At 49.1% G+C, this 25,759-nt stretch overlaps 1 protein-coding gene across 2 annotated transcripts in view; it reads right to left on the reverse strand.

The window, feature by feature from the left end:
- The window catches only part of Pipox (pipecolic acid and sarcosine oxidase), a 41,068-nt gene that overhangs the window by 14,542 nt on the left and 767 nt on the right, over positions 1-25,759 (reverse strand). The window lies entirely within an intron of this gene.

The following is a 25,759-nucleotide window of genomic DNA, read 5'->3' on the forward strand; positions in this document are numbered from 1 at the left end:
TTGTAACTCAAACACCACCACACAGCCAAAGGTGGCAGCAGGATCTGCCCCAAACCCATGCCCAGTGTATCTAGATGCTGAGACATGAACCCAGGTCTGTCTGCTCCAAAACTCACTTGCTCTTATTGTTTTCATTTCTTTTTTGGATACAGGGTCTCAGGCATTGCTTCACTGGCCTCTAACTTGCTTTGCAGCAGAGGGGAACCTTGAACCTTTGGTTCTTCTGCCTCTGCCTCCTGGGACTGTAGACCCTATCATCCTATTTGGTTTAAAATGGTGCTGAGGGCCTGGCGGTGGTGATGCATGCCTTTAATCCCAGCACTCAGGAGGCAGAGGCAGGCGGATCTCTGAGTTCAAGCCAGCCTGGTCTACAGAGTGAGTTCCAGGACAGCCAGAACTGCACAGAGAAATCCTGTCTCTAAAAAAACAAAAACAAAAACAAAAACAAACCAGCAAAAAAAAACTGGGGATCAAACCCAGGTTTCATGCACACTAGGCAAGTGCTCCATCAACCGAGTCACATGCCGGCTGCAGGACATCCCCTTCACTGCAAAGCTATCGTGGCAATTCATCAGAGCTTATAGTCAAGTTTCTGATCTCCATACTTTGCTGCTTTTCTGATGACCGTACAATAAAGAGAGAAAATAGTGACATGGGATGCATGTAGGACTATAGGGAGCTGCTTCACCTCCTCAGCACAGTGGCTGACTGAGGCCCCCAGCAACACTTCTGCTCCACAGACAACCCCCAGAGTAGCCTTAGCAACCAGCTGTCTTCTTTCTGGCCAGCCCTTCCTTTCCTAAGAACACAGGAGCCCAAGGAGGGACTGCCATCTGACCAGGTTTTTTTTTTTTTTTCCCCCAAAGAGAAGTAGAAAAAAAAGAAAAGAAAAAGACAAATCCTTCTAGAGTCTAAAGGTCACGGCATTCTGTCTCCCCACCCCACAGAAGGCAGAACAGCATCTGCCTCACCACTGGACGGATCCCTTACAGTAAAATATTAGCAGATATAACCAAGAAAAATATGGTACCCCGAGTGTGTAAGGGCTTGATAGAAATATATAAGATCAGCCCCTGGATTTCTTATAAGATGTCAGCGGAGATGAACAGCTTGCACGCAAGGAAAAGCAGGCAATAAATCCTTGCATGGACGTGTGCCCAGTTCCGCCAGCAGTCAAAGAAAGGGAAATTAAATAACTCTAAGGTACTATTATGTGTCTATTAAATAAACAAAAATAAAAATGATGCAACCGTACTATGTTGTCCGTGTTGCAGGTGGCAATTCAGATTGGATCCTGTGGAATGTTCTGGGGCCATGCATAATAAGATAAAAGAGTTCAAACATTCTGACCTAGAAATTCTACTTGACAAACCACTCCCCCAGGGGAGAAAAGGCTTTTGTATGAAGGCGTGCATATCTGTGCTTTTAAAATATTTTTTTAAAAATGAAACAACCCAACAACAGGGAATAGCTAAGCAAACGCCGACATGTTGACATACTGCAATAACTGTGTGGCTATTCCAAATGGCAGGCGCGAGGACCCTGCTTTGTGGAAATGCCGATATGAAACTGATACAGAGACACAGAACACATAACACACACTGATCACGGCCATGACTTCTGTGCATGCTGATCAAAGATCTAAGAAGAAATTGGTGAGGTAATTGAGCTTAATGCTCATTAGTTCCCGTATTCTATAAAAATGGTGCCTCCATTCACAGTTTGTAAAAGAAGGAGAAATCCCCGGGGGAAGCAGACTCTTCACATCTCCCGGTCACTGGTTCCAGGGCCGGGAAGTTCTTTCTTTGTTCTAATCTCAGTTCTTTCTGCTACAGACATTGTTCAGTCCTCCAGGGAAGCTGCAGGGAAGCGGCCAAGCCACTCTGTATTCCCCCCACCCCCGTTTAATATAATATCCCTTCAGAGATAAAATGACAATCCCATTTCCCCGTCCCTACTTCACAAGCCTGCCCTGGATTCCTGGACTCAAGCATTCTGTTTCTTGTTAAGAATTTCAAACGGCAGCTCCTCCGAAAGCCGCCAGTGGCCACGGCCCAACCTTGAAATGAAAAGCAAATCGGCTTCTAAAGGCTTCCCCTTCTCTCAGGATTGCCCGTCCTTGCATATGTCCTGACAGGGGCAGGCAGAGAGAAGCGATCCCCTCAAATTCCATTTTAACACCCATTCTGGATCGGAGGACTATTAAAGGGCGAGCCGACAGCCCTACACCTTGCTGCTTGTGTGTGTCAGCTGTCGCGGCTCGTGTCCTGGGGCAGAGACGCTGAGGGTGTGAGCCTGAACTGCTCATCCGATAGCTTGATTGACACTTTGCAGACAGGGGTGGAAGGAGCGAGCCGGGGAAGCAGCAAGCTGTACAGCTCAGAAATAATGAGAGGACCCGAATGGAGAGAGAGCGCGGAATAAATAAGAGGGAATGGGAGAGCCTTCTGTTTCTTCCCTGCCCCACTTTGCCAAGGAGCTGAAGCCTGGGGCAAGGAGGCAGGTAGGCAGGGATGAGCTGTACCCCGAGGGCAGATCCTTCCCGCTGCCGGGGTGCCTGGGGTCCTGAATGCTCAGAGGATGCCGGGTGTGGGAACGCAAAGAACAGGCTTTATGAGCGCTTTCCATACACATCGCTGATCCGCTGGCTGTCTGATCTCAGGTTGATTGCCCCCCGCCCCTCAGTTCTGCTCCCCTTAGGTCTGGTCATCCACCCATCTCTTTAAATGGCAAATCTGGACAGGTTACTCCCCGTTAAAATTTTCTTCATAGCTGCCCTTTCCTACTAGGATAAAAATCCGAACTCCTTAGCTTGGCACAGAGGTGGCTTTTGTTCTGACCTCTCTGCTGGTTCCCAGAGCTCCACCACTGACCCTTTCTTTCTCACTGTGTTCTTGGCACCCTAGCAACACTGAGCAGAGAGAGGTTCCAGCACTCACCTGTTTATTTCAAACTCCCAGGCACCCCCAAGCAGATGCAGTCTTTCCTATCCTGCCTCTCTATCCTGCAGAGAATCCATGATAACAATACGCATATTGTGCTGTAATTGTTTGCATGTCTGCCTTCCCCCTACGCCTCTTAAAAGGAGGGAGTCTTCTTTCTATTGTCATTTTTCATAGGTAATACATACACACGGAACAACAGTAAACCGTACAAAAGAGAACACTGTGGAAAGAGTCTCCTTTCCACCCATTCCCCGAGCTCAGCTCGCCTATCAGGTGCAACACTGTTGCTATTGTCTTTTGTGCCTTTTCAGAGATGTTCTGTGAGTATACAAACATGCTCATACAGTATGTACTCTGTGTGTATGTGCGTGTGTGCCCGTGTGTGATCCTATATAACACCCTGCTAGCTTCATTTCCTTTATCTCCGAGATCCACATCAGTCATAAGGACTGGCAGATTTCTGTGATGACTGTGCAGTATACATGGTACGAAGGAGGCGTTTGGCACAGAGACAGCACCCATACTTGTGATGGGTGACAGGGTTCTCCAGGTATAACAGATGCCCTGGATTCCCAGGACTCTGGCTGTTCTGGTTCTAGGTGTTCAGCAAGGGAGAGTTGCCTCCCCGAGCTGCTCAGGACAGTCTCTGCCTTGAGGTGGTGAGTGCAGAGACCATGGCTCTTGCATCCTGATGTCCCTCTGATTTTATATTTATTAAAAGGCAGCTCTCAGAGTCAGCTCTACAGCAGTGAAATCCCTAGGCTGATTCCAGGGAAGGGAAATAAATGAAGGTCCTGGGAATGAGGGCTGACAGCGCTACGAAAATATGAAATCATCTTTGCGTCTGACAGAGTTGGACTACAGCTAGAAAAGGATACTCTCCAGCCTGGTGTGATGACACACACCATAATCCAAGCCCTTGAGAAGCTATGGCAGAAGGATCAGGAATTCAAAGCCACCCACAGCTACATAGCAAGTTTGAAGCTAGCCTGGACTTCACAAGACCCTGTTTTTGAGGGTGGGGAGTATAAAATACTCTTTACTGGCCATGGAGGCACATGTCTGTCGTGGGAGGCTAAGCCACAAAGACTGCCACTTCAAGTCAAGCCTGAGATAGAGAGAAAGACCCAGTCTCCAAAAATTAAGAACTGGGGATGTAACTGAGCAGAAGAGCCCTTGACTAGCAGGAATAAAATCCTGTTTGAACCCTATGCACTGAGGGTCAAGGGGCATTCCCAGAGTTCCCTGGGATAAGGAGATATACTAAAAATTAGGTGCGATTCACTGTGTGGTTCTGGCTGTCCTAGAACTTGCTCTGTAGACCAGATTGGCTTTGAACACAGAGATCCACCTGCCTCTGCCTCCCAAGTGTTGGGATTAAATTTATGCACCACCATCAGCCAGCTGAGGCAGGATTTTATTTAAGGGAAAACTTCACCTAAGATTACTGAATCTTTTTTTAAGGTTTGTTTTTATCTGTAGGGATGTTTTGCCTATATGTATATATGCATGTCACAAGTTCAGCTGGTGACCTTGGAAGCCAGAAGAGCACGTTGGAGCCCCTAAAACTGGAGTTACAGATGGTTGTGAGCTGCCATGTGGGTGCTGGGAACTGAACCTGGGTCCTCTGCAAGATCAGCAAGTGATTAAGCTATCTCTCCAGCCCCGTACACTGAATCCTCTTGCCCTTATCTCCAGGTTTGTCTGTCTCGGTCCCATGGACACGTGTGTATCTGGCACCCTTGTCTGAGGAGCTCTAAAATTCGCCTGGTGTTCACTAGCAGGTGTCTTTAGTAAAGCGTCCCAGTGGGTACATTTCTCCCACTAAAGAGCATCTCACCGAAGCTCAGCACACATCGGAGGAAGGACAAGTCAGAGGTCTGAGAAGTGTCCCGTCATGACTGTGGAGGTGAGGCTGTGTCAGGGATTGGGACTGTCAGCAGCCTCCCTCTCTCAGGCACCTGCTTTTATTTCCTTGCCTTTCCCAGTCTCCACAGCCCGACATCATTGTCGCTACAAGGTGGGCGTCCCAGCCTGAGGTTCCCTGGACTACCCACGCAACATGAATCAGGCTGCCAGACTGCCAACTGCCATTTTCCTTCCCCTGCTGTGGTATCCCTTCAGGGCTGCATCCTATTAGGAGGAATCTTTGGGTTTGTACTAGAGCCTTGAACCTAGGGCCTTGGGTCAGACAAACGCTGCCACCACTGAACTATGTTCCCAGCCCCCTTTAACTTTTATTTTAAGACAGAATCCAGGATAGCTTCAGACTCACTCTGAAGCCATTGAACTTGTGGTCATCCTGCCTCAGACTCCAGAGTATCCGTGATCACAGGCCCCTGCATCCACGCCTGACTAGAACTTTCTCTGTTAGAACTCTCCACTCTACATAGGCAGTAGAGGGACCTTGGATTTCTAGGTCCCTCACTATACCAAGACATCAAAATGAAAATTGAGATTTGCAAGATTGACACAGGCTTTTTAAGGAAAGAATGTGGTGGTGCACGCCTTTAACCCCAGCACTTGGGAGGCAGAGGCAGGCGGATCTCTGTGAGTTCAAGGCCAGCCTGGTCTACAGAGTGAGTTCCAGGACAGCCAAGGCTACAGGAATGGAGAGAAACCCTGTCTCAAAAAAAAATCCAAAAAAAAAAAAAAAAAAGGAAAGAATGTTTTTACCCTCTGGTCTCTTCCATGTTAGCCTGTTAACATCTTGCTATGTTCAAGGCTTTAAAGGTGTGTCCTCAATATCCTTTTTTTTTTTTTTTTTTTTTCCATTGTTGTCCTTTGTTTACTGGCCTGGTTGGCCCAAATAACCAGGCTTCCAGACTTGGTTCTTGTCCAATCAGTGAGCTTCAGAACACACAAACCCTCCAGGATGGCCTCCATTTATACTGCTCTCATGTCATCCAATCCCCTTCCTTCCTAGATATCAGTGGTGGAAAAGGACAATGACAATTGTCAGCAAAAATGACCAGCTCCCTCCTTGGGCAGCAAAATGGAAATCTCATCCTAATAGGCAACAGGAGAGCTGGCTTTGTGTGAGGCAGCCGGGTTTTGGCTGTGGGGGGGACCAGTATGCATCCACCAAAGCACATTTGAGTTGAAATAAGTGCAGGAGGAATTTTGCTGAAGAGATTGCCTTTAGGAAATCACTGTATTTGTTTAAAAGAAGGCCATGTTGATAAGGTGTGGGTGTAGGCTGTGTCCCCAAGGTTAATTGTCTTTAGCTGAGACAGGGTCCTGCTTCCTGCATATGTTTTGAAGAATGAGGTGTATAATGACCCACCATCCCAAATGGTAGAGAACACCTGAGAATCAGCCTAGCGTTCATCGTCCCCCGTGCGGTACCTAACCTCTCTAAATAAAGCGTTGAACAAATGTTTAAAGAAAATCAGGTTTTTCTTGGTTCCTGTAACAAGAAGCGCCAGTAGCTGCCTCTGGGGAGTGTAGCTGGGTGGAATCTTGTTATGTATAGGAAAGGCTTAAAAGGAAATGCTGTGCAGATCACTGCATTCCTGATGGGACCCAGGAATAGGCTCTGGGCATCATCAGCATCCTGCCTACAGCCTCACTCTCAGCCACAGCCCGCCCTTGGCTTAGATAGAATCCAAATCCGCAGAAAAGCTAGAATAGGTGAAAGGTCACGAGCAAGCGGTGTCTGGAAAGTCCAAGAATATAAAGAAAAGGAGGTTTGTGGGGCCCATGCTGGGCTTCATCTCACTAGCAGGGTTCTCTACAGAACCTTAAAAGGAGCCTGCTGGGTTCTCAGTGGCATGGTGAGTTGTAACCAGCTGCTACCAGCTTCCTGCCTCACAGTGGTTGTCAGCCCCTCCCCACTCCCCTCTCCCTGCAGTCCCCCCTCTGTACCCTGCCCCCACTTGCTGGCAGGCTCTCCCTTCACACATTTGTCCACCTTTATTTGCTTGCTGTTTAGAGGGGCAGGAGAAAGAAAGGTTTAGAAAAGACATTGGGACGATTCCAGCTGTGTTTGGAACAGACTCTCAGGGCATCTTGCCCAGAATTCTCAAAGGAAAGAAGAAAGTGGAGGTTCCTGGAATGGACAAGGAAAGGTCTACAGGGAGCTGCCTCAGAAAGCCAGAGAGATGGCTCAGTGGGCCAAGGTGCTTGCTGCCAAGCCTGAAGACCCAAGTTCGAGCCCCTAGACCCACAAGATGAAAAGAGAGAATCAATTCCTGAAAGTTGTATACACACACACACACACACACACACACACACACACACACACACACACAGTGTCAAGTATCCCTGTTCCCTGCACCCCCCACACAAATAAAAAATTTTATTCTTTTTTTTATTTTTTAATTTATTTTATGTGCATTGGCGTGAAGGTGCCAGATTCCCTGGAACTGGAGTTATAGACAGTTGTGAGCTGTAATGTGGGTGCTGGGAATTGAACCCGGGTCCTCTGGAAGAGCAGCCAGTGCTCTCAACTACTGAGCCATCTCTCCAGCCCCTGTAATAAAACATTTTTAAAGCTGCTTCTGGACATCTCAGATGGCTTCTTCTCATGACTTCTTCACATATACTTGCTACAGGTTTCAGAGTACTTACTTCCCAGGCTTCTCAGTCCATCACCAGCAGCTCTGTAAAATCAACAGGCTGGTACATCCTCCCTCCCTCCCTCCCTCCCTTCCTTTATATTTATTTTTAATGTGTGGGTGTGCATGCGTATGTCTGTGTGTGTGTGCTACAAGTGTGTAGGTACCCCCAGAGGCCAGAAGAAAATAAGAGATCCCTTGGAGCTGGAGTTACTAAGCCGCCAACATGAGAACTGAACTCAGGTCTTCTGAAAAAACATTAAGTGTTCTTAAATGCTGAGGCACCCTCATACACACACACACCCTCACGCCCACTCTTCTTCCTGGACAGGGTTTTATCATGTTGTCCAAATTGGTCTCAAACTTGAAGTAATTCTCCTGTCTCAGATTCCCAGGTGCTAGGATTATATGTGCCAACATGCCCAGTTAAGAAGGAAGGCATGTATGTATGTATGCATATATGTATGTATATGTACATATGTATATATTGTAGCTTGGAGACAGAGGCCAATAGACCTCTAAGAGCTGCAGGCCAGCTTGGTCTACACAGTTGAGACGCTGTCTCAAAACAAGACAAAAATCTAAAAACGAAATTCACAGATGAAGAAACTGATAGCTGCAGTGTGGAGCCAGCACCCTCCCACCCTGGACTTCTCCCCAGCCTCTCTCTGTGTGCTACTAGGTGCTGGGTGCTGGTGTCTTCTGTGAAGCTAGGGCAAAGGCTGTAGTTCACTCCGGGTTGCACACGGCTGTGCTCCACACCACCATGCTCCATGCTCCCACTTCTGCAAAGACGGAGAAGACGACCGACTCCTGATAGGAAGAAAGTCTAAAGCAGCCCTAGGGACCCTTGGAGAAACCATTCGATTTATTCCAGTCCCTCCTGGTAGTCTGTGCCACATCCATAATGTCAGAGCTGGAGATGAAGTCCCCACTGTCCCGGCAGCTGCTGGTTTCCGCTGTTGCTCACCCAGGGTTTGCCTCTGGTTGATTGATAGGGAGCCAAGGAAACAAAAGCCCCCAAGAGTATTGACGAAGGGAGGGGCAGCCTCTCCAGACGAGAAAAGGAAGGATCTGGAAAAGTGGAAGTGGGTGGAGGGTGGGGTCTTGTCTGTCTGTCAGTGTATAAGGAAAAGACCTAACTGTGTGGACAATACCTTCCACTTAGGTGGAGAGAGAAAAAAAAAACGCATCTTTAATCAAAGCAAGCCAGTCTTTCAAGAGTCTGTATCGCCTGAGGGAAGGCAAGCCCCTCAGTCAGGCTGTCTTTCTGACCTGCAGGCTCTCTTCTCTGGGAGCACCTGTCATCCTCTAAGGTCTGGGGCAGGGAAAAGGATGGCAGGGAGTAAGGGCCCAAAAGGCCCTGGAGGAGAATGGGAGGACACGGAAGAGGGTCCGAGGAGGTCGCACGGACTAAAGACAGTATCCCCATGAACTGGACCGGGAGCTGCTAGGGGCGAACGGCTCTGGCAGAGCACTTCTGTAGACATGACTCCTGCATCGACCCTCCAGCACCTGGGGTGGTCTCTGATCCTGGCGAGCTGCTGGGTGTGACCAGCTCATGCAGTCCCAGCCAAGCACACAGGAACACATCAGTGGATGAGGGATGGCCCGAGTGCTCCCGAAACAAGACATTTAAAGTTGTTTGTGATTTGGCCTTTGTCAGCTTCATTCATTCATTCATTCATTCATTCATTCATTTATTCATTCATTCATTATTTATTTGTTTATATAGGGTCGTCCCCCCCCCCCCCCAAACAAGGTTTCTCTGTGTAGCTCCAGCTTTTCTGGAACTCACTCTGTAGCCCAGGCTGGCCTCCAACTCACAGAGATCCGCCTGGCTCTGCCTCCCGAGTGCTGGGGTTAAAGGCGTGCACCACCACACCTGGCTGTACCCTTATTTTTAATCACACCCAACCAAATGTTTCAAAATGATGGTCATTCTCTTCAAAGTCAGCCTTTCCCCCCTTGACACTATGGGGCTAGCCAGCAGCCCCTAATGTGTGGCCCAAATCGTCTTGCAGGCAGGGTGATCTGTGAAAAACCTCCAGGTGGGTTTATAACCCAGGCAATACACTATCTTGTTACTTTGTAGCATTTTTCTCCTTTACCCGCTTTGTCAGACCTGGGTTTCCTGTCACTGTTGGCCCTTCCCCCACACCACATGCTGAGCCAAGCAGCATTCCCAGTCAGCCTTTAGGGAGCTCAGCTATTCAATGATGGGACACAAGATTAATTATTAGCAGAGGAGAGGTGAGACGTCTCAAAGGGCGGAAGTATCCTCACCTCAGTGAGAGGGGTCCCGGAGAGTTCTCTTCCACATCCTTACATGTAAAATATTTTTAAGCCTGGAAATTTTGTTTGTTTGTTTTGTTTTGTTTTGTTTTTCAAGACAAGGTATCTCCGTGTAGTTTTGGTGCCGGTTCTGGATCTTGCTCTGTAGACCAGGCTGGTCTTGGACCTTGAACTCAAAGAGATCCTCCTGGCTCTGCCTCCCAAGTGCTGGAACTAAAGGTGTGCACCACCGACTCCCGGCGGATTTTTTTTTAAGGTGTAATAAATAAAATTTGGCAGTTCATACAAAAAAATATGATGCAACCTTAAAAGGGGGTCATTTTCTGGGGCTGGAGGGGTGGCTCAGTGGTTAAGAGCACTTGCTGCTCTTCCAGAGGACCTGGAGCTGAGCTCAGTTCCCAGCACCCACATCAGGCTGCTCACAACTGTCTGTAATTACAGCTCAGGGGACCTGAACCTCTGGCTTCTGTGGGCACCTGCACACACACGCACACACGCGCACACACACATACATGCACACACAATTAAAATTAATAAAAACAAATCTTTTCTAAAAACAGAAACAAAACAGGTAGGGTCACTTTCTCTCCCATCTGACAGCCTGGGTGAGCCCCGGGGACAGTGCGCTGAGCAGAACAGCAGACCCAGGATGAAAACGTGCCTCTTACAAGGGCTGTCTGCTACAGGGACTCACTGAGGTCAAAAAGCAGGAGTCAGGTTAGTGGTGGGGGGGGGGGGGAGGGGAGGGAGGGGAGGAGGGGGGATAGAATTTTGGTTTGGAAAGATGTAAAAAGTTCTGGAGATGGTGACAGAACAGTGTGACTTTCAAAATAACTAAATGCTAATTTTTGTTTTAAATATGCCTTATGAAAATTTTAACCAAGTTCAGGTAACAAAATCCAGTCTATCTTCTTCAAAAGCTGAGTAGTTGACATCAACAATGTTACTCAATGTTACTCTGACAGTGTGGGCCAGAGTCCAAAGACAAAGGTCAGAATCTCTCGTCAGGGGGAAGTAGATGAGCTTAGCTGGATTAACTATGGGTGTCTAACATTCCTGCTCTAAGTACCTCCAGAATGGCTCCTGTCCCCACTCGTGTGTGTGTGTGTGTGTGTGTGTGTGTGTGTGTGTGTGTAGCCCTGGCTGTCCTGGATCTCACTCTGTAGACCAGGCAGGCCTTGAACTCAGAGAGATCCGCCTGACTCTGCCTCCCGAGTGCTGGGAATAAAGGCGTGCACCACCTCTATAACATCTTGATTTGGCTGCCTTGCTGTCTTAGCACCTCCCCCAGCTCTGGAATGTTCTGCCACCTAACCTGGGTGTCTCTGATCTAGCCCTCCTGGTCTGGCCCACTCCCCTGGCAGCAAGACAAAGCTACAGCAAGCCACAGCCCTGCTAGCCAGGAGGCTGCTGAGGTGGCTTTTTAATCCTCCAGCCGTGCCATCCTAGTGATTGCTTTTATTAGGAAATGTAATGAAAAAGACTATATGAAGCCCCTGCCAGAAAAAAAAAAAAAAAAAAAAAAAAAGCTAATAAGATTTTGCACCAAGTGTGGTGAGAAAAGAAAGGGGGGAAGAAGCACATTAGGAGTCAGATAATGAGATAAATGAAAGACCGCAGGGAAGATCATTTTTGCAGACTTGCTGGATGGTTGTAAAATTTTTAATTTGCTGAATTCTCTTTTTTTCCCCCGCTGCCCCTGATTCACCGCACCTCAGTCTTCCACAGGGTCTCTCTGATGCTCTGGATTCTCTCTCTCTCTCTCTCTCTCTCTCTCTCTCTCTCTCTCTCTCTCTCTCGTGTGTGTGTGTGTGTGTGTGTGTGTGTGTGTGTATGTGTGTGTGTGTGTATGTGGTGTGTGTCTCCACTCCCACCGAGGACAGAACCTGCCTCATGACTTAAGTAGGAGGCTTGGACCTACCCAGTCACAGGACACAAGAGGACAAAGACCGGCCCCCCTTCCCCCAACCGAGCCCGCTGTGATTCAGCTAGTGTGGGGAGGGGGTGGAGAGGAATGGAACTATGGAGGGAGGACAAGAGATCAAAGATCTGGGAAGTAAGGAGGAAGAGAAGGCCCCCGCTGCTCCCGCAAATCGATTCTCTGCAATGCCTGCCTCCCGTCTGTGCTCCGAGCTCCTAAGCAGAATGCTGCCTCCATGGGACGCCAGGCCTGAACAGAAGGGCCCAGGAGCACTGGGCAGACACGCAGGCCAGGCTGCCAGAACCGCTGGGCCTGATCTGTTCTACAGGGAGGTCCTGCATTCCCAGGACAGCCCCCACCCCCACCCGTCTCCAAAATCTCCACTCTCTTCTTGCTTCAGTAGATTCCTGCCTCCTCCTCAGCACCTGGGGATTCTGGGATGTCTTTTCACTGCTGTGCCTAAGTCTCAGTTCTCAGCTGCAGCTGGCCAGACTGAGGGTAGACTTGATGGGTCGCTTCCCTGTCAGAGCAGGTTGGGGTACGGAAGCCTGTGAAATGAATAGCTCAGGATGGAGACGCATTACTGACTGTTAGGAAAATCACTCGCTCTTCCATTCTTTGTACCTACCCCAGTGGAGATAACCTGTTGTTTTCCTCTAAGAGAAGCTGTCTCTTCATGTTCTGCCTCCTGTGAATACACCACCAGTTCCCTAGAGGATAGACATGTCCTGTACCAGCCACCACAGGAGACAGAAAAGCCATACAAGTCAGGCCAGGTTCACGAGGATGAGAGGGCCTGTTAGAAACAAACAAACAACAAAACAAAACAAAACAAAAAACCCAAAACCAACAACAACAAAATGATCCGGCCAGCCTGGCTTGTATTCCCAGAGCTCAAGAGGTAGAGGAAGATCAGGAGTTCAAGGTCATCCTTAGCTACTTATGAGTTTGAAGCCACTTTGAGCTACAAGAGACGCTACCCCAAAAACAAAAAGATCTGGCCAAATCTGATACCTGTCCACAGAATTTGGGGAAGTCTCTAAGAAGCCTAAAGGAACGGGAGTGTTTGGAGACCACAGGGCCCCAGCCAAGGTGGGCAGAAGCAGATGAGGCCAGGGAAGGGCTAGGTGGATCGGAATAGAAATGGAGGAGTGGGCCTTCCCAAGAAGGAAGATGGAGTAGTGTCAAGGTCAGCTGGGAAGAGAATGGCTACATGATTGTGGAAAGGCAGCGACAGCAGCTGATTACAGCCAAACATGACGGCGGCACAGGCACATAGCCCCGCCCTTTCAGGAAGCCGAGGCAGGAAGGTCTCTTGAGCCCAGGAGTTGGAGGCGGGGGAGCATGGACAACATAACAAGACCCTGCCTTTAGAACAAACAAACAAACCAGAAAATATACATGGTGTAGCCTGTGTTCCGAGCACTGCTCTGGAGACCTGGAGACATTTATTGTCACCCAGATCTTGGAATGTCACTGTGAGCATCTCCATTTTATACCCAAGGACACTGAGGCACAGGAAGAGGTTGAGGAGAAGACCCGGGAGCCTTCCATTGTCTAGGCTTCTGACGTCTTCTCTCTTGTTCCCCGCAGCACAGGACAGAGCACTTCAGGCTAACTTGGCAGAGAAGCAGCATGTAGTTAAGAATGGGAATTTCCAGAGACTGGGGAGTGCGCTCAGCACCTATCCACTGGACTCAAGTTCGGTTCCCAGAACCTACATGATAGCTCACAGCCATCTGTAACTCCAGTTCTGGGGGAATCTGACACCCTCTTCTAGCCTCCATGGTGCACAGACATACATGCAGGCAAAACCCTCACACACAAAGTAAAATCAATAAACTAAAACTGAAGAGATGTTTTAAATGTGAACTTTCAGAGGCCCCCTCTCAACCACCAAAGAGGCCTTGGCTAGGATCTAACTTAGTACTCAGGCCACCCCCTTGGAGAGACAGGAAGAGGAGCTGAAGCATGTAGATAAAAACACAAACACAGCACTGTGCCCTGAGCCTGGACATGGCTCCTCTGCTTGCTGAGATGAAAGAAGCATCTTGGGTGCTTAGCAACCAGCCAGCCTCAACTTCCCACCCTCAAGAAATACTGGAGCAGGGCCCTCCCAGGAACCAGCTTCTTAAGGGCACACCATCCTGCAAACAGGCTCCCCAAAGCCCCAGCACACACACACACACAGCACAGCCCCCTCCCTGGAACAGCACCCCTCTAGCTCTGTCCTGCCAACCCTAGAAGTTCCCAGGCCCTGGGAACAGCCCCGTGATGCTGAGGCTCCTTGAATTATTCCAGGAAGTATGTGTCACCACCCTCCTCCCCAGCCTCCTGCTCTCCCCCAAACCCCTGTTTCTCTCTTTATGGAGAGGGCAGAAATTAAGCAGAAAGGAAAATGTTGACAGTTCCCAGCCCTCCCTTGCTGGGGATAAAGAGAAGTACGTTAACGGTTGAAGCTTTAGGCGGATCAAACACAGTTTGTGAGATGCTTCAAATGTATTATTCATCTCACCAATGAGATGCAATCTTGGGCTCTCTTTCCCCCACCCCCATCAAGAGGAAACCTCGGCTACTATGGAGATGCAGGGCTCCAGAGGAGAGAGGCACTTTCAGGAAGCCATCTTTCCATACTAAATCAACAAGTCTTTCTTACGGTCACCTTGTTTCTCTAAACATTTCCAAATGACACGGGTCCACTTGCCAGAAAGCTAAAGGGGCTGAGGTTCAAGGCAAGACACAGAATTGGGTGTTCAGGACCAAAGAGAAGTCTGATTGTGACTTTGAGAGGGTGCAGCAGCTAGAGACATTAGTTCTAGAAGGTCTTCTACTGTGCCATATGAACTTGACCAGATGTGACTCTAAAAGGAGCCATTGAAGCCATGCCTTTAGCTCTGTGACATTAACTCATGGATATGGAACATCTAGGGGAAAGATCTAGATCTGTCCTGGCTACCTAACGCTTTGATCTTATAATCCAGACTCCTGGAGGCCCCTGCCCCTCCTGCTGAGAGATTCTATACCCCAAGTTACATCAACTTCCCATTTGGTCACAAAGGCTCCCCTGGCACCTCCCCATGACCTAGAAAAAAAAATTGCCGCTGGGCAGTGGTGGTGCACGCCTTTAATCCCAGCACTCGGGAGGCAGAGGCCAGCCTGGTCTACAGAGCGAGATCCAGGAAAGGCTCAAAGCTACATAGAGAAACCCTGTCTCAAAAAATAAAATAAAATAAAAAAATTGCCCCAGGGCTGGGGCTGGGGCTCAATGGTAGAGCACATGCAAGTCACTGGGTCTGATCTTCAGTATAAAGGAATAAACATGGGACTGGAAGGATGACTCAGTGGTTAAGAGCACTGACTGCTCTTCCAGAGGACCTGGGTTCAATTCCCAGCACCCACATGGCAGTTCACAATTGAATTATCTGTAACTCCAGTTCCAGGGGACCAGACACCCTCACACAGACATACCTGCAGACAAAACACATAAAATAATAAATAATGTGTCAGGGGAAAAGCAAACCAATCATCCTCTTGCTTCCATCTCAGCCTCCCTAACCTGACCCCTGGCCTGTGAGGAATGAGTCTGGTGGCGGGGCTGGGCCAGGTGCTACTGGTTGAGCTAGAGATGAGAACAACCTAGAAGGAAAGAAATTTGACGCTATGGATCCAAAAACCTCGCAACGTGTATATACGCTTTTATTTATTTTTCTTTTCTTCCTTTAAACTAATGTTTTTAATAGTCCAGGCTGTCCTCAATCTTGCTATGATCCTCCTGCCTCAGGCTCCTGAGTGTTGAGATCACAAATGTGTGCCACTGCACTAGGCTACATGATTTTTTTTTTTTTTTTTTTTTTTTTTAAGCCAAGGCTTTACTACATAGCCCTGGCTGGCCTCAAACTCCTAGAGATCAACCTACCCCTGCCTCCCAAGCGCTAGGATTATAGACTGTGCCACCACGCCCAGTTCCACAGACAGGCTCTTTTACCCAGTCATTCCATTGCTCAAAACACTCACAAAGAGGCCAGGTGTGGTGCATACACCTTTCAGCTCAGCACTCAGGAGGCAGAGGCAGGCAGATCTCTGGGAGTTCGAGGCCAGCCTGCTCCACACAGTGAGTTCCAGGCCAGCCAGCCAGGACTACATAATACTCTAACTAAAATAAAACAAACAAAAAACATTGTAAACATCTTAAGATTACAATAATGAAGGATTAGTTTAATAGTAGCCTTCTGAAGCAGTCGTTTAGAATCAAATATAGAAAAGTACCAAGAGGAAGTACTGCATAAAATGCATTTTCAAATAATACCAATGAGGCAGAGTACCCCTTTAATGCCATCACTCTCCCCAAGGTACCCCACTTCCAGCCAGTTCGAATGTGTCCCCTCTGATCTTTGTTTCTGAAGAGTCATATTTAATGTAAACAAATAATAAAGCTGGGTTATGCAAGCTTGTAGCCATCTATGTGAAGAGAAAAGGCTGGCTGATTAAACACCAAAATGTGCAGAGCACTCAGCTCTGAGTAGTGTGGCACATGTGATTTTTATTTTCTTCTGCAGGAATTATTGTATTTTCTACATGAACAGAAAAGAGAAACAATGCTATTTTTAAATATCACGAAACAAGCTATTGATGGCATCAGCTGCCTCTCAGGACTGGGAGAGACTGTTTGCTGTGTGCTCTTTTATGCTTTTTGAATTGTGCACCTTGGGCACATATTACCTATTCCAAAAATGAATAGAAAAAATTTTTAAATTTAATATGGCAATAAAATAAAATGAGAGACCCGCTGGAAGACCTGTGAGGAGCGGCAAGCCCTGAGACGCGAAGACTGCAGAAAATCGACGCTGTGGCTTACGGTTTCTGGATCTGCTCTGGATTCACCCCCATAGTGCCAGTCTCTTTCTCAGCAGGCGAGGAAATGAGGAAGGGTCTAAAATAAACCAGACTGCGGTCCAGAAATAACTTGATGCTAATTTGCGGCCCGGCCCTTGGGAAGGTTTTCACTGAGACCGATTCCACTCTCTTTCAAAGAACTTTTCATCTTCTTTGGTTTGCCCATATATTCCTCAAGGCTACGTGTGCTGTCAGGGTCCAGGGGAGGAAAGGCTGAGACCAAAGACCTTGTCTAAAGGGCCTTTGTTTGAAGTCAGCCTGTATGATCGGAGCTTCGAGCTTCCCTGGCCTCAACCTCAGGCAGCCGTCCCCTTGTTATTTAGCTCAGGGTGGACTTGAACTCAAGATCCTCCGCATGTTGGACTTGCACTATTACACCTGGCTGCCAACAACTATTTTGAGCTGTTGGTTTTGCTTGTTTTGTCTGTTATGAAACAGGGTGCCTTATAGCCGAGGCTAGCCAGAAGACCCTGCCCCTGCCGCCTCCATCTCCCAGGTGCTGGCGCAGGCTTGCACCACTATGCCGGGATCCTGACAGCGATTTTCAATCAGCCATGTTGAGAGAATGAAATAAGACGTGAGTGTCTGAGTGAGGACACAGGCAGTCCACCAGCTGGGTGAAGTATTAATTCTCTCCCCTGGAAACCTGCCCTCCCCACATACACCTGCCAGTCACATCTTCCTAAGCGTCTCCATCTGCCTGCTGTAAAGGTGTTCCTCGGTCATACACAGCCTCCCCAGGCTGGGTTCCTTTATGGCACAATTTATTCCCATGTCATCTTATACCCCGTGGAAGGTCCTCAAAAACAATTTGCTGAATGAATACGCGAATGCTATTTATATAGCCATGATCTTTGTAGTTCCCACTGGGCTGCCTCTTGTTCCTGGCCCCATGGCTGCCAGAACCCACTCCAAGCTGACCCAGAGGAGGTGGAAGCTGACAGATTTGAAAGAGGCAGTGCGGTAGGGTGAAAAGTAGACGAGGCTGTGGCCCTGGCATCCGGGAACCGTTTCTTTATCTCTACACGGCCATTACAGGAGGTCAGGCTGAAAACCCGAATGTCCACGGAGCCTGGAAAACAGCAGAGAAGGGAAACAAAGGACGGGCCAGGCAGAAGCTGGAGAGCAGGCACACTCCTTAAACGGCTCTGCCCTCCAGTGACCCCAAGGTCATTACCAACGGACCACGGGTCAAGTGTGGCCAGAGTCTCTGATTTTTCAAGAGAAGCCATAAATCTTTAGCTTTTATGAACAGGTCCAACTCAGATTCGTAGTTGGTCTACAGGCCTCACACCCCAGCTACTTCTGGTCCTCAGCCCACTCACCTGGGTGCCTCAACCCTGTGACTTCAGGACAGAAACTTAAAGGTTTCCCATTTGGGGAATTAACCTTTTATCGGTTTTATTTTTGTTTTGCAGAAACAGGGTCCTCATATATCCCAGGCTGGCCTCAAACTCTGTTGTATAGTCGGAGGCTGACCTTGAACTTCTGATCCTCCTGCCTCCACCTCCGAGGTCCTGGGATTACAGATGCGATCCACCAAGCCCAGTTTTATGTGGTGTTGTGGCTAAAACGCAGCGCTTCCTACATGGCTTGAAAGCATTCTAGCAACTGGGCTACACTGCCTCCACCCCTGGGAATAAGCCTTTAAACGGAGGGACCCCGGGTCTTGGCAGCTTGTCTTCTGGCCAAGTGCTACCTCGACACCCCCCGCCCCAAACTACAGCTTTAGGCAAACACAGGGGCCTTGGCTGCTGCCTTCCTCCATCCTCCAGCCCTCATCGGGCAGAAATGAGGGTGCAGAGAAGGCAATGGGCCCTTCACAGTCACCCCTGTCAGGACGTCCAGGCCTAGAGGCAACTCCCTCACCTTCACACTGCCCCTGTGCAGGGCACCCACCAGTGACACAGCATCACCCATAAATTCCTGTCAGAGAAGCTGTCAGGGCTTGGGAAATAAATAATGATATTTAACATTTTGTAATAACAACAATTAACCAGTAAATAATGTCCTTTAAACTGCAAACGCTGGAGTAAATTAATTCTTCTAATGAGCTGTCAGGCAGGGGAGAAAAAAAAGTACCGGTGTTCTTTGGTGCCACGCGGCTGCCGTGTGAGCAGCCGGGGGAAGCTCACCTTGGGCCCTGGGAGCTCATTACCGGGAAGCATGCCGGCAACGGATTGCGGGGAAGCAACCCGGCCTCTCCCGCACCCACGTGAGCACCAGGCCGCAGCCCCCTCCGCATGGCACGGCCGCTCTCTCCCTGAGCATCGGCGCATCCCGCCAGGTGCTGGTCCGGAGCGAGCAATGCATTTCAATTAGAGACGCCCCCCCCTTCCTCCCTACCTCCCCTCTGGTCGCCTGGGCAGCGCTGCGATGAAGGGGGACAGGAGCTGGGCACATCGGAGGGGGGAAGCTCTGGGAGCAGGTCTCCAGTCCTTGCTGCGTGACCTTGGAGAGGTTTCCAGCCCTCTCTGGGCTGAGATGTTGTAAATGGCAACATCTGAAGCTAATCAAACCAGCTGTGATTACTTCTGTGCGCCTGAGAAGCCTGTGACCATAAAAAGACACCTGAGTAAGGCACTCTTTATGTACTGATTCCCAGTCATCGCCAAGATATACTGTCGGGTGACAAGCAAGGCACAGAGGAGTGTGCGGGGACTGCTAAGGAGCAGCCATGTGTCCCTTTGCCGGCTGCACATCCAGATAGGAAACGGGTAACACCACTGGCCCCCGGGGAAGGATGCTTCGCGGTCCAACCTCTATGCCCTTATTTTCAGAGCCATGTGCAGAAATTATCTATTAAAAAAAAAAATACCGGAAGTTACGAAAGACAAAGGCAGGATCAGAGGTCATCTTGCCTCTTAGTAGCTTTCAGGGTGTGAAAGCCACCAGGGGCCCTGCTGAACTATGACCCCACCAGAGCCTCCACGGGGAAGCCAGTACAATGCATCTCCAATATCCTATCCTGACCGTAAACTAATGAGGAAGTCCCTCCAGGGGCTAACCCTATTCCCTCCAGCTTCAATTTCAGTTTCTCTCTTCTTGTTCTGTATTGGGTGGGTGAAAGGGCTGCTAGATGATTTCGGCAGAACAGGAGTCGGGAGCAGAGAGGAGGGAAGGAAGAGGAGGGGAGAACAAGCCAAGGGAAGTCCTAGCCCTCAGAAAGCACACAGGCCCAGGGCTTCATACCTGTGTGGTTTAGGTCACTCTGCATTTGCCGAGCCTCCCTCAGGAGCCCAGCCCAGCCCAGGCCAGGCCAGCCAGTGCTCCCCAGGATGGACAGACGTTTGTTCCCTCCATGATCTGAGACCTCCCCAGCCTTGACACTCACCCTACCCCAGAGCAGAAGATTGAGGGACCTCCCTATCACCAGGGTAGTTTCATGCGGCAGCATCACGGACACACTAAAGCCACAGTAGGCTGAGGGGGCTGGTGGCTGCGGCATTGCTGGAGTCCAGAAAGTCCTGACCCGTGCTCTGAGGCCAGGCTGGTGACTGGGGCTGTGAGGAACACCAGCCCCCACAGACATCCCACCCCAACTGTTTTGTTTCTGTGGCCTCGCCTTCCCAGTGAGGCGAATCCTGATTTAAGACTTTCTTGCCAGTGCCTCATGGAAGGGACTATAATGCTAAGCTACTCAGTAAGTTCAAAACCTGCCTGGTCCACAAAATGAGTTCAAGGCCAGCCTGGGATATTTAGTGAGAGTCTGGTTTTTGGGGTTTTGTTTTTTTAATGCAAATGAGGGCACCCAGAAGATGGGTCCCGGGTGAAGTGAGGGGTGTTCAAACAGCAGGTCCTGACTTTGGATCCCTAGTGTCCCCTGAAAAGTCTGGGACAACAGACCACCTGTAACTTCAGCATTGGAGGAGGAGGCTAGGCAGAGTTCTGGTGCTGCTGAGCAGCCAGGCTAGCCCATCAGTGAGCTCCAAGTTCAGTGATAGATCAGTCTCAAGAAATATGATGGAGCCAGGCAGTGGCAGTGCACGCTTTTAATCCGAGCACTCGGGAGGCAGAGGCAGGCAGATCTCTGTGAGTTCAAGGCCAGCCTGGGCTACAGACTGGACAAGCACCAAAATTACACAGAGAAACCCTGTCTCGAAAAACCAAAAAAAAAAAAAAAAAAAAAAAGAAGGAAGGAAGGAAGGAAGGAAGGGAGAGAGAGAGAGAGAGAAAGAAAGAAAAAGATGATGGAGAGCAATAGAGGAAGACACCTTGCATCAAGTTCTACCCTCCACCTTCCCACCCCCTACTACCTCCACCCCATCACAGAAGCACACACACACACACACACACACACACACACACACAAGGGCTACGTAGCTAAGTATATAGGGCAGTACTCAGTGAGTGGGCACTTGCTTAACATGGGGGAGGCCCTGGGTTCTAGTCTTGCTACCACTAAAAGAAAACGTCTGAGGCAGCCTAGGCTACTTAGCAAAGGCCCTGTCTCAAAACCTCAAGAACAATGGGATACGGTGGTACATGTCTTTTGATCTCAGCACTCAGGAGGCGGACCGGGAGGTCTCTGTGAGTTCACGAGTTCAACATCAGCAACCAGGGTTGCACAGTGAGCCTGACTCACAAAACAACAACAACAACAAAACCCGAGAGTAGAGAATGTCGTTCAGTAGAAGGAGAGCACTTGCCTAAGTGTGTGCAAGACCCGGGGTTTGATCCTTTGCACTCCAAAAAGATGTGTGTAAAATACACAGCCTAGTGTCCAGGCAAAAACCAAGCACTCCCAAATCACTATCTCGGTGAGCTTTTGCCCTGCTAGACATGCCGGGTTTCCAACACTGAGAGAAGTCACTGTGGTGGCTCCTGAGGTAGGCATACCTCTGCAGTGCCTGCTTGGGAGGCAGCCCAGAAGAGCCTCCAGGCCCGCTGCTTTTTTTTTTTTTTTTTTTTTTTTTTTTTTTTTTTGCATCGGGCAGCGGAAAGTGGAGCTGAAGCCAGCAAAACAAAGTTCCCAGCTTTGGGTCTGAGTCAGCTGCTTCTGGACCTAGGGGCTCAAGAGTTTCAAAGTCATAAGCTCTTCAAGGTCACCTGGACCTCGGATTCTGTTGGCCCCTTGGCCTGAGCCCTCTGAAGGTCTCCTGTGCCTGGGGGTGGAGCACCAGCTGTGCCTGGGGGTGGAGCACCAGCTGTACTGGGAGTGGAGCACCAGCTGGAAGAGGGGGATGCTCCCGTGTGCACAGGAAACTGAGTTTCAGCTGCATGGAAATTAAAACCAACTTGCCCAGCGCTGAGCCTACCACGATGCTTGCAATCAGATTGATTTCTTGGGCTTGTTGTGACGGCAGGGTTGCGATTGATTCGTCTGGGTGGCGGGGAGTTTATCTATTCGGAGCTGTCTGTCATTGATCTGGAAAAGCTTCTGAAACAGCCCAAATTCCTAGCAAGGCCGAGGTTACCACCAACCCCAGCTCAATATTAATTATAATAATGAAGAGGCATGAAGAGGGTGGGTTCATTGCCTGCCCTGCAGGGCTGGCCTCTGTGAGGTTCTGTGTTTAGTATTCATTTTAAATCAACAGCGTGCAGAGTGCTGCTGCTGGACATGCCTGGACGGAGAGAAGTCTGCATGGGTGAGAACACCATCCTCCACTTCTATAGGACTGAGAAGACGCAAGCACTGCTGGAACAGGAAAGGTTTAGGGTAGACTTCAAGAGAGACTTCCTCGTGGACACACAATATTAATCCGCTTAAAATCTTAGGTTGCTTCCGTTTGAGTCTGTTTCTCTGTATGTGTTTGCATGTGAGTAGCATGTGTATGAGGAAGGTAGAGGATAACCTTGGGTGTTGTTCATTGGGTTCTAGCCACCTTTTTTTTTTTTTTTTTTTTTTTTTTTTTTTTTTTTAATATACCTTTAGAGATAGAGTCTCTCACTGGCACAAACTTGTGGATTCAGCTAGGCTGGCCAGTGAGTGAGACCCAGATCCACCTTTCTCCATCTCTCCAGTGTCCTCCACACCTGGTTTTCACATGGGCACAGGGATGGAACTTGGGGCCTCATGCTTGCGTGGAAATCACTTTACCCCTGTGCCACCTCCCCAGGCCCTGAGCCTGACTGCTCCCCTGTAAAGTGGCTTCCCAAAGTCGCTGCTCCGCGTCACAAATCTAGATCTGACAGCACAAGACTAGAGGGTTCTTCTGGGCAGTATTCCAGTGCAGGGGGTATCAGAGGACCCCTACTTCTGGCCATAAACACCTGCCCTTCTCACCCTAGACACAGAGCAAGTGGGCAGCCAAGGGACTGAAGTGCAGGTTAATACAATGAGTGTTGACTGAGTACATGGTACAAGCCTGCATACTAGAGAAGCTATGGTGACCTGCTTTTGAGATGAGTCTGGAGTGGCTATGGAGCTGGGCATCCCCCTCACTGGAGACCTCAGAAATGCCCTTCCCCCGGGGGATCTCTTGGAAGTTGCTCCTGGAGACATACCGGTGGACTGAGGATGGAGACAGGGAACAGTTCCAAGGACCACCAGTCAAGAGGAGTCTGTGCAGCCTATCGGTCCTGGAAAAGACTTCACCTTCACCCAGTAGAAATGTGGTCAGATTCGGGGATCGTTTACCAGAAGCAGAGACGACCAGCTGACTCCCAGGACCCATCCCACAGAAGCCGAGCCGAAGTCACAGCAAGAAACACTGAAGTTAAAAATCAATAAGGACTTCCTGGCTGAGGTCTGGACAGTGAAGGTAAGGCTGGATGGAGAGGTTTCCTGTCGGCCTGACAATCTGCCCTGCTCTCTTCCCTGTGACACCCCCACCCCCTGTTCCTACAAAGCTCTCCTCTGTCCTCTAGCTTAGCCACTGCAGAGACCCCCACGACCAGCCCTAAGAGAAACATCAGAAGAAAGTTAATAGTGAAGTGCTGTGGCGGATCTAATTGATTTTTTCCCTATTGGTTCCCTAATATAGGCAACACTGTTCCTGCCGCTTTTCTGGGCTGGAGATTATGTCATAAATAAAGAGATTTGCTCCCTATTTCCATGTGCTTATCTTTAATAAGTTAAGAACTCAACAAGCTTTAGGAGGACTTGAAATAAGCAACGGATCCGGTGGTGGCTCCTGCTGTGGTGGTGGCTGCTGAAAGCTTTCCTTGAGGGAAGCGGGAGGCGGGTGACTGAGGCAAGCAGAGAATCTGCATTCTTTGGGCTGCACTGGGAATAGATCAGAAGAAGAAGAGGGAGCAAGGGGGAAAGCTGGGAGAGAGCCTAGGCAGATACGGCCGACTGGACAGGCAGGAGCTGTGGGGTTGTGGGTAAAGTGGGAATTGAGCGTGTGGGTTCAGAGGGGGCTGAAGCCCAGTTGGTAGGGCTTGCCTAGCATGCCTGAAGCCTTATCACGTCATCAGCCAGGCATGGTGACGCACATCTGCAATCCCAGAACTCCAGTGGTGGAGGCAGGGCCATCAGAAGTCCTCAGCTAAATAGCAAGTTCCAGGTCAGGCCAGGATATGTGAAACCCTTATCTAAAGGAAAAGAAGAATAAAATAAAATAAAAGTCTGTGACCCCAGAATTTGGGAGGCAGAGACAGATTGCTATGAGTTCAAGACCAATCTGATCTACATAGGGAGTTCGAAGGCAGCCAGGTCTACATGTTTTTAAAAAAGGAGAAACAAAATGTAATAATAGTAGTAGCAATAATAATAACAGAGTGTGTGGGCTTAAATACTAACTCTATCATTGCATACTATCTATGTGACATTGGGCAAATCACTCATTCTCTGTGCTTCGTCATTTTAAAACAGGGAGCTTGTGAGATGGCTTAGCAGGTAAATGCACTTACCCCCAAGCCTGACAAGCCAAGGTTGATCCCCAGAATCTACATGGCAAAAGGAGAGAACCAACTTCCGAAAGTTCTACACATGCACCATGCAGGCACATGAACATACACACACATACTAACTAAATAAACAAATGTAATCCATCCTCCTCATCATCACTTAAAAACAGGCTGGCCACGGTGGCACACATCTGTAACCCTGTAATCCCAGTATTCAGGAGGCAAAGACTGGAAGATTGCTACACGTTGGAGACCAGCCTGAGCTATAGAGACAGACCCTGTCTCAAAACAAAGCCTGGTCTACAGAGCAAGCTCCAAAACTACACAGAGAAACCCTGTCTCTGAAAAGGAAGCTGAAGAAAAAAAAAGAAAAGAAAAAAGAAAGAAAAACAAAACAACAAAAAACCCAACAAACAAAGAAACAAAAGTAAAACAACCTGTGGGGCTGGAGATCTAGCTCAGAGACATAGCACTTGCCTAATGTGTATGAGGCCCTCTGTTAAATCCCCAGTACCACCAAAAAACAAAAGGACAATGATGGATAACAATAATAACACACATCTATTGGTTGTTTTAGGGACTGGCTATTTAAAATGCTGAGGGCAGAGCCTGGTCCAGGATATTCAGAGAAACAATATTAACTTGTCTGATGTTGGCCTTCACCGAACCTTAACCATCACTGAGGCCCTGCCCCATGTCAGGCTCCAGCTTGGCCTTCTCAGCTTAGTGAGTCATGGATGCTCCTGAACAGGGAGCACACAGCCCCTGTGACTGGCCTAAGACAGGTAGCATGACAGGGTACTGCACTAGGGGGACCCAGGAAGGGTACAGTGACCCTTCCCGGGCAGGCAGCTTCCCTGTGGTCCTGTCCTGAGGCTCCCGGCTCTCCAGTTCTGGATGCCTCTCAGAGGAACTCCCACTTCCTGTGAGATGATTGAGGCAGAAGTAAGGGCCTTCAAGACAGTGCTGACCTGCTGCAGACCCTCAAGCAGACTTCAAGACCATCCGCCCTGCTCTGATATGATGTGCTACCCGAGCAGTTTCCTTTCAGCCTAGGCAATACTATTTCTATTTTTCATTTTATAGTCAGGGACACTGAGGTCCAGAGGTGTGGAAATCGGCTCAAAGGCTTAAAGCTGGGAAGTAGCAGAGGCAGGATTTGAACCCTGCTCTAAACACTGCCCTCTGTCTTCACACAGCAATAGTGACCAGTGAGAAAGACACAGGTGATTGGGGCTGGAGAGATGACTCAAGAGCACCAGCTGCTCTTCCAGATGACAGATTTGATTCCTAGCACCTACAGGGTGACTCAGAACTGTCTGTAACTCCAGTTCCCTGGAATCTGATGC

Source organism: Peromyscus maniculatus, chromosome 8 (assembly GCF_049852395.1).
Source record: "Peromyscus maniculatus bairdii isolate BWxNUB_F1_BW_parent chromosome 8, HU_Pman_BW_mat_3.1, whole genome shotgun sequence".
Lineage (NCBI taxonomy): Eukaryota > Metazoa > Chordata > Mammalia > Rodentia > Cricetidae > Peromyscus > Peromyscus maniculatus.